Raw genomic sequence first — 9,843 nt, 5'->3', positions numbered from 1 at the left:
AAGATGGTTTACACAATGTATTTTCTCAAAGTCTTCAAAGGCTCTTATCAGGTTGACCCACGATCGGCTACTATAACTGGATTGTCGATTTCTAGATCACATCCGAAGCTTTGCAGTATCTCTTGAATTTTAGACCGAATATTTAAACCTAATAATTAAAAAAAAATCATTTGAATTCGACTATACAACTTATGGTCATGAGATATATACCTGTACAGGACATCTTCATTGACTTCATAGCCATGAGTCGATCAACAAGGATTCTATCTTTTATGTAATGGATAATGGATAATTGTCGGTCCATATGTCACTTGTGAGAGAGTATCCGGAGGCTTTATATTTTTCGATTTCACCTTTTATTGGGCCAAAATGTGCCTCGTAGATAGCTGCTATGTTTCGGGAAACAGTGGTTGGATGCGGTAACAATTTTTCCAAGTCCACGTTGGATCCAAAGGACGACCCAACGTTAATTAAAAACTGCGCCACCTTTTTAAAGCCGGAGTCATCTACAATTTTTAAAGGACGACACATAATACAGGCTAGTAACTCAGCCAGCTCCTCTCCATCAGCATTAATTATTTTGGAGAAAAATTGCCAAACTTCGCTGCGCCCCTTCTTCTCAATTAGATTATACATGCCACTATCAAGCTTGTTCTTTATTTCATATGCATTTTTTTTGCGCTTCTCACAACCTATATATTTCAATAAAACTAAATTAAATCTGAAAAAAATTATAAAGGTAACATTTATGGACAGGTCACAGTTACAGAGATGTTTATCTAATTGTAAGCACAAAGAAAATAATTTATTAATCATATTACTACAATACAATAATGAACACAAAACAAAAGACAAAAAAACACTGAAAATTACATACAGAGTTGCCTGGGGTTTCTGTTTCCACTACCATTTCTTTTCAGCGACACAAACGGAATGACTGTACAAAATTTGTAAGCTATAACTCGAATGAATTCGAATTCGAATTGTGTTAGCCAAATTTTTCATTCCGCTTTATACTTCATTCATTCGGACTTTTTTCGTTGGATGCTGTGAGTTATGAGAAGCAACCCTTCAGTACCGGTTGCCGGGGATTGCCGGAATTGCCGGGGATTGCATGTCCTAGCTTTCAAGACCGGAACGACAACCTAGCGACAGTTGTCGCTCCAGTCGCCAAGACAAATGTCCAAATGTCTTGCCGAACGCCGGGACAAACAAGCATTGTGTCGCCGCTTTGTCGTTTTTGTCCCTCTAGTCCCGGCGACTAATAGACAGCCTGGCGACCAGAAGGACAAATGTCACTCAATGGTCTTGTGCACGGGACCATTGAGCGACAATTGTCCTCTAGTCCCCCCTCTAGACGAAACTAGGGACAATATCGCTAGTTTGTCAGAGGGACCAGAGGGACATTTTCCAAAGTTTGTCCTAGAGACGAGAACGACAATATCGCTATATTATCCTAGGGACGAAAGCGACATTATCGCTAGATTGTCCTAGGGACTAGAAGGACAATTTCCCCATTTTGTCCTATGGACTAGAAGAACAATTCAAAATACATAAAAAAATATAAAATAATTGAATTTATTTTATTTTATTTATTTTTTATTAAGCTTATTTAACAGCTGCTGCTTCAATTTTCAATTTTTTGTTTTGTTGTCCGTATTTTAAGCTCAGGCCATTGCATTCTGAAGCCCAACTTCCGGAGGCTGCCCCGGGAAAGTGTTTTAAACTGCTTCTGGAATAAAAAATTTAAGATATTAAAATGAAATGAATTATAATATCAAAACTAACGTTTTTCAGTAATTAATGTACTTACCGAGAAGAATGTTCAAAGCCTTTAGATAGGTTGCAAGGCTCAACTTTTTGTGTTTCTTATCCAGGTTGTGGCTCTTCACAAGAGGGAGTTGTCTCCATCTACTTGAGAGGTCTGCAAATATAAAAAAGAATTATAATTTTGTGCTTTTCATACAGCACCTGTGTACTTACTAGCTTTTATGAATTTCCGAGGTAATGCTGTTCTTGAAGTCAATTATTTCTAAACCAGTTGCTAATGTTTTATTTTTGCGAGAAAAAAAATTAAATTATTACAAAATAAAAAAAAAATGTTATCTTTTGGCACAGCCCGGGGTCGAACTGGATTTAATTTTGTTGGCAAAATACTTTGTTTTCCTTTCACTCTCTGTACTCATATTTTCTTACTCTTTTGATTAGCATTCGATTATAATTAATGCTATTAATTTAATTTAATACTTTGCCAACAAAATTACTATTCACTATTTGTGTACATTATATAGATAATATTTAAATAGCACTTACCTTTATTTATATCAAAAATCAATTAGAAATCACTAATACAATATATTTTCACTGCGTGCTCAGAAAAACGAAAAGTACACAGCAACGCGAACAGAAATACAAAAGAAAGTAAAAAACAACAACACAGTCTCGAATGAGAAATATTCATTTTTTTCCGGCAATTTTTTTTTCGGCAGCCGATCGGGTTTCGCTAACGAAATTGGTTCGTTCGGGTGCCGTCGGGTAACCTCAGCATAAAAACGCTGGCAGAATTTTTCTCTGCCGACGTCTGTGGCTCGGACAATTGGGCGACATTGTCAACGGCGACAATTTGGTACTGAAGGGAATATACATTCACACTCACACACATTCACTGCAGTGTTAGCAAGCACTCACTCAATTTAATTCAATTCGAGTCTATTCATTTCTTTATATGTATGTATTGAGTGAAGCCGTGCAGCTCTCTAATCCATATTAAAAGCAACTTTACAACATAATCGAAATTTATGTTTTTTAATAAAGCTAATTATTTCCTTGCAGAGGGTCAATACAATGTAAAAGTCAATATAAATCGGCTCTGCTTACTGCTGCCTACTACGTCATTGGTAGAGCTGGGAAACTATCGATAGTAGCGCCATCCGATATTTTAAAAGTAAAAATTCGATACTATCGTTAGTATCGTTTACTGAAACACCATATATTTAAACAATTATTAATTTGTTGCACATAAATGTTGTAAGCTAAAATTAATGCAATTTTAATGATTTTTTAATTTTATCATTTATTTCGCAAAACATAAAATTCAAATATATGTACATTTTATACATAGATATACTAGCTGACCAGGTCACGCGTTGCTGTGGCCAAAGTTTTTGTTATATTACATTATAATAAACAATCTAAGAGGAACAATAAGAGAACATCAGTCATGGAGTCCACTATGCTTTTTCACACAGATGGTATTTGTAAAAAAATATGGTGATCTCCTTATTTGACTTTCTACTACTATAACCCTTTTTTTCAACTTTTACTTGTTGCGGAGGACGGACGTGTTTTTTTTGCGCTTATCAACTTTTATTTTTTCTCGCGATTAAATACTTTTACATAACTTTTAAATTCATTATCGGTTTAATTAATAATAATTTCAACATTCGAATTTTTTTTTCATTTCCCGAATTCTTGTTTTTCACAAGGGAAAGAGAGGCTTCTGATCTGATTACGGGATACAGAAGATTGTAATCAGAACATAGGACTCGAAAAGGTTCATGCAAAGAATAGTTAGAACTACAGTGTTTTAAGCATAGAGGAATAAAATTTCTAGTAGGTTTACGGGGTACAGATAGGTTTAACTGGTTCAATAGCTCACGAGGGTCTATTTCACCTATTTAAAGTTTATGAATAAAGATAGCACCAAGCATTACTCTACGATTAATTAAAGAAGGAAGATTGATTAAAAGAAGCCTACTGGAGTATAATGGCAGATTGACATAGCGATCCCAATTTAGACCGCGAAGAGCAAAAAGCAGAAATTGCTTTTAAACAGATTCAATTTTACTTTGGTGCGCCTCATATTGAGGTGACCATATGCAAGATCCGTACTCTAAAATAGGACGGATTAATGAAGTATACGGAATTTTGGTTGTGTACGGATCGTGAAACTCTTTTGACCATCGTTTTACAAACCCAAGAACATTGATAGCTTTACTAACTGTAGCAGAAATATGAGGATTAAAAGTTAATTTATGGTCCTTAAGAACACCTCATTCATTGATAATATCTAACCGCTCTAAGGCAGTGTCGTTAAGATAATAAGTTGCTAAGTATGGAATGCATCTATAAAAAGACATAACTTTACATTTAGAGCCGTTAAGGTTTAATAGGTTTGTTTCACACCAACTCTGAAGATCATTAAGATCCGATTGAAGTAGGCAAGAAGACGGTATGTCTTTAAAACTGAGGTAAAGCTTGACATCATCCGCGTACATAAGCACTTGAGAATAAGACACTACCAATGGAAGATCATTTATAAAAAGAGTGAATAGCAATGGACCCAAATGACTAACCTGAGGTACTCCAGAGGTCACTTGGATGGTCTTAGAAAATGAAGACTTAAAGAGGACCTTTTGTGTACGCTTAGAAAGATATTGAAAAATCCAATCTAGCAAAATGATGGGGATGCCAATAATCGAAATCAGTTGAATTTTAAAATAACTGTAATTCGTGTACATTACACCAGGTGGTTTATTAGTTTATTCAACGTCACGATTTCAACAGAAATGTAAAAGTCTGTGATATTACAATATTTATTGGCGAATATCCTTCACGAGCTTTAAGAAACGACGGGCAAAGTTTCTCATTAATTCCTTTACTAAAATTGCTCTGAACAAAATTGCTTCTAAAAACTTCCTGACCAACTTTGAAACAGATAGGCCTGGTTCTTAAATTATATTGCTGGGCTTGTTGTTCATATGCACTTTTCAAGTTCTCCCGTAACTTTAATCGTAATAATTTAAGCTGATCATCTCGATCAAGCTGTACTACTGGTTCATCTAACATTGTTAAATTCCTTAGCAGTTTATATTGACTTGCATGTGTTATCATATCTAATACATATACCGCATGGTATGGAGATATCTTTAAACTTTGATGATAACTATTTCTTAAGGCACAACTTATTTCTTGGATATGGGTATCCCACTCTGTTTGATCAGATTTTAAATAGCTGTAGTATATATATAGCAGCTGTATAAGTATGCTGAACTCCAAACGTAGTTAAAAATGAATTAAATTCGTTCGATTTAAACTGCACTCCATTATCACTTACTAAAATTTCTGGCACTTCATAGGATAGAAAAATCTGACTTTGAAGAAACTCTATAATTGGTTTTGTCGTGAAGTTTTTCACTGGACAAAGCCATTGAAATTTGGTCAAATGATCTAATACAATAAGTAAACCTATTTTTCCTTTTCTACTCCTTGGATATGGTCCTAAGAGGTCGATGTACAAACGTTGAAACGGTCGTTCAGACACTGCCTGTTTATCCATGGGTGGTTTTAATGTCCTATTAGGAGGTTTAGTACACTTACATACCTCACAATTACCCACATATTCTAGAATCGCGGAAACCATCCCTGGCCAATATAAATGTCTTTTTATTAGTTCCACGGTTTTTTACCATGCCTCCATGAGCTGTAATAGTGGAATCATGCGCACGTGATATAACTTCTGCGGTCATTCTTTGCGGCACCCACAATTTCCACATTTTCTTTCTGCACTCCTCGGTACCATCATTATGTTCAGTCCTAATATAAACCAAGTTATCCATGACTTTGACATCAGGGTAGGACTGCACATTTTGTAGTACTTTCTGCTTTAGTTTTTGATACTCTTCATCCTTAAAACAGTCTGAAGATAAATTAATTTTTGGCCCAAATGAGTCTAATTGTGCGATCTCTTCGGAGTACATACGCGACAATGCATCTGGTACTATATGTTCTCGTCCTTTTCTATGACTTATCTCAAATTTATAACCTTGCAATTGCATAGCCCATCTCGCTAGACGCCCTTTAAGATTAGACTGCTTCATCAACCAAGATAGACTGGCATGATCTGTAACAATCTCAAAATCTTAAAGTTCTAGATAACAATGATAACGTTCTACACCCTAAACTACGGCTAAGCATTCACGTTCCGTAACACTGTAATTTTTTTGTGCCGCGTTTAGCTTTTGGACATATAGGCTATGGGTTTTTCTTCACCTTCCAAATCCAATTGTACTAAAACTGCACCAACACCAACATCGCTTGCATCACATATTAGCTTTTTACTAAAATCTGGGTTTTGCAAAACTGGAGCAGTCGTCAGTTGTCTTTTGAGATCATCAAAAGCTTTCTGCGCACTATCTGTCCATTCAAATTTCGTTTTCTTTCCTAGCAAATCTGTAATCGGCACTGCAATTTCTGAAAAGTTTGCGATGAATCTTCGATAGCATCCTGCTGATCCTAAAAATCCACGCGTTTGTTTTAGGGACTTTTGTGTAGGCCATTGCAAAATCAATTCAACCTTGCTTGGATCAGTTGAAATTCCTCCTCTGCCAATTATGTACCCTAAATATTTAACTTCGGTCACACAAAACTGACTCTTCTTGAGATTTAAAATTAGATTCGCTTTACGAAATTGATCCGCTAACCTCATCAATACTGATATATGTGAAACAAAATCTGCTGTTACACATAAATCATCAAGATATCCAAAACAAATTTAAATCCGCTGGAATGACTTCACCCATCAACCTGCACATAGTTTGCGGGGCATTGCACAATCCGAATGGCATTACTCGAAATTGGTACAAAGGACTTCCTGGAATAGTAAATGCTGTGATTCCACGAGATTCTTCTGATAATTCCACTTGCCAATACACATCTTTAAGATCGATTTTAGTAATGATTTCGGCCCGAGGAAGCCGTGCGAATATCCCATCAATACTTGGTAACGGATATGCATCCTTTGTCGTACACGCATTTATCTTTCTAGCATCTAGACATAATCTCACTTTTTCAGGTTATACTACTAATCGCATCGGAGAACTCCACGGACTATTTGATAACTCTATAGCTTCTAACTCTATCATTCGATAAGCTTCGCTATACATTAATTTTTCCACTGCTGGGGATACGGGGTAAAACCTTTGCTTAATCGGTTTTGCTCATCCGACATCTATATGATGTTTAATCAACGTTGTTCTCCCAAGCCCTTTTCTTTCAAATGACGGAAATAATGCAATAATGGCTTAAAGTTGTCACTTTTGACAGTCAGATAATAGGTATAACTGTTCCTCTTTACTATCTGGAATTCTGAATTCGCTTTCGTAATCTAAAGCTGATAACAAACCGCTAATTGAAACGCTTTCCAAAAATCTATTCCCAATATCATCCTTTTCTGAATGGACGGTATGATGAATAACTTTATCGGTCTAGTTTGGTTTTTATAGGTAATATCTAGCGTAATGAAACCGAAGACTGGTTTATCTTGTCCATCCGCTGTTTTAACTTGGGAAGAAATACGACGAAACTTTGGATACTTTGACCAATCTTCTGAAGCCAAAGTCGACTCCACGCAACTTATGTTCGCGCCGGTATCTAAAAGACCTTGTTCACGAAAATTTAAAAATGATACTTCCGCATACAATCTTCCATCCGACTTTTCATGAATCATTGACGAAATAAGTAAACGCTTAGTTTGTCTAACTGCTTTCCAAAAAGTTCGCAATCGAATAGTAGATCTCTTTGGTCGTGACCGAGTTAAACTTGGGTTGCTTCCAAAAATTCTACTACGCACTTTGAGATAATTTTTCAAACGTTCTTGATAGGGTTTTACTGACGATGTTTTTTTGCGCTTATCAACTTTTATTTTTTCTCGCGATTAAATACTTTTCTATAACTTTTAAATTCATTATCGGTTTAATTAATAATAATTTCAACATCCGAATTTTATTTTCATTTCGCGAATTCTTGCTGTCGCTTTTGTTTAAATTTAAATAACATCAAAACTTACAACAATACTTGCATTAGCGGTGTTGTTGTTTTGTCTATCTCTTTTGCTTTTGTGTCTTTACCGTTTTAACTAACTCTCGCGCTCTTGCGTACAAATTGTTGTTGCATGTGTTCAATTTGACGCGCTCTCCCGCTCTTTCCTATTCTTGATTGATTTGCGCTCTCGTCTATTGCCTACCCGCGGCTCTGTAATACGTGTTTTTGTTTTTGTGCTTTCATTTCTTTTTATTCTTTAGTTGTGAAGGCTTACTCTGCACATTAACCCTTGTGTCAGAACTGGTCAGTATATTCTTATACACAGATTTTTAACCTTTAGAATTTTTATTTTTTTTGTATTTCTTTTTTCAATTAAATTAAACTTTTTGATATGGTTGTCTGCTCAAAAAATAATTGCATAGTTGCCACTAATGCGGTTGACTCCCATGATTATATTCTTTGTTGGTTGTGTGACAATGCGGTTCACGTTAAGTGTGCAGGTTACACAGGCAGAATCAAGGAGTCTATTGCTAAAGGTGGTGGCTTAAAATATGGATGTGATGCTTGCCGGGAGGTCGAGAATGAGATGCGCTCTTTCGTGAGGCGGTCTAGAGCAGGGGTAGGTACAAAGAGAGCCAGATCAAACTGTCAATGTATGCGTGCGCTTGCTTGTGTGCGTAAGCTGCTTTACACTGCGCGAATCGTATGTGAAGAAACGAATAAAAAAATTAAACTGCAAGTGAAACTGCGGAATTTTCCCACAACCCTTTTTTACCGAATCGCCTTAAAAAACAAAGTACAGTCATGAGTCTTGGATTCCTTTTACCTTAATGTCATAAAAATGAATGCATATTTTGTATCGGCTATTATATGTATATATTTTTCAAACTATACATATATGTGCATACATGTATATCTTACATTTATATTACATTATGCATGTTCGCTTATATTATAATATACTTTTTACCCTATAGGGACAAAATATAAATAATGGCAAAATATTTTTAAAGTTGCCATGTACGAAAGTGAAGCATTAATTTTTCTACGTGTAGCTGCGTAACAAAGCGACATAGTACTGCTTTCGTCAAAAGTCTGTGCGACACTAGCTGTTTTTTTACGCTCTCAACTTGTACTTCGTGCTCACATCGGCATGCACACAGGCCACACGAGCAATTGCCGAGCAAAAGTGCCCGCACGGGCTATGGGCGCCTACCTCTGGACTAGAGATAGTTTTGACACTTTAAGGGCAGGTTTTAATAAACTCCAAGCGGAGTTTACTGCGGTGGAGACTCAGTTCAGAAGTTTATCGCTTATGAATGAGTCTCCGAAACGTAAAAGGACCAGTCCTTGGGGTGTTTCTGTATCTGTAGATCCGCCAGCGTCTCTTATCGTCCCCGACCGGTCTCATGCACCGTCCACTCCTAATGTACAGCAATTGATATCGTTTAAGAGCCCGGTTGTGAATGCTATTAGTAATGAATTACCGGTATCACCTGGGAATGATCTCTTAAAAACGATGCCTATTGTAGTGTCCGATGTGTCTGGGCAATTACCCATTCCAATGGAAATTGCCGATAGTTCTAAAAGTATCGAGGGCCCCGTAAACAAGTTGACTGCTGCTGTGGGTGACTTGTCCAACGTTACTGCTGCGGCTGACACTTCGGGACCGCGGCCTCTCGTTGGCATACCTCCAAAGAAACATATATTTGTTTCTAGGCTAGACCCTGTTGTCACATCTGATGATGTAATAGCCTATATTCGGAAGAAAGTTAACGTCTCGAATATTGCGGTGGAGAAGCTTAAATTTTCTTATTCTCGGGACATTTCGTCCTTTAAAATTAGTGTTTCTGCCAATATCTTCGACACTATATGTCGAGAAGATTTTTGGCCGAAACATATAATAGTTAAGGAATATACTGTAAAAAGGAAAAATCGGCAACCGATTTGCTTGCCAACAACAACAACTAATACTATTCCTGCCACATCAGCATCTGCTGGTATGTCAAAAAACTAGCTTTG

General features: G+C 36.5%; 1 long non-coding RNA gene across 1 annotated transcript; it reads right to left on the bottom strand.

Annotated features, from left to right (window-relative positions):
* Positions 1-1,626: 1,626 nt before the first annotated feature.
* On the bottom strand, positions 1,627-2,077 carry LOC124461230. Its single transcript, XR_006954974.1, has 3 exons — positions 1,984-2,077; positions 1,814-1,924; positions 1,627-1,732 (listed from the first exon to the last, which is right to left on the bottom strand). It is a non-coding gene; the product is annotated as an uncharacterized LOC124461230 (long non-coding RNA).
* Positions 2,078-9,843: the final 7,766 nt, after the last annotated feature.

This window comes from Drosophila willistoni, unplaced genomic scaffold (assembly GCF_018902025.1).
Source record: "Drosophila willistoni isolate 14030-0811.24 unplaced genomic scaffold, UCI_dwil_1.1 Seg277, whole genome shotgun sequence".
Taxonomy (NCBI): domain Eukaryota; kingdom Metazoa; phylum Arthropoda; class Insecta; order Diptera; family Drosophilidae; genus Drosophila; species Drosophila willistoni.
Note: the sequence above shows the minus strand (reverse complement) of the source record. Positions and strands in the feature narration are given on the sequence as shown.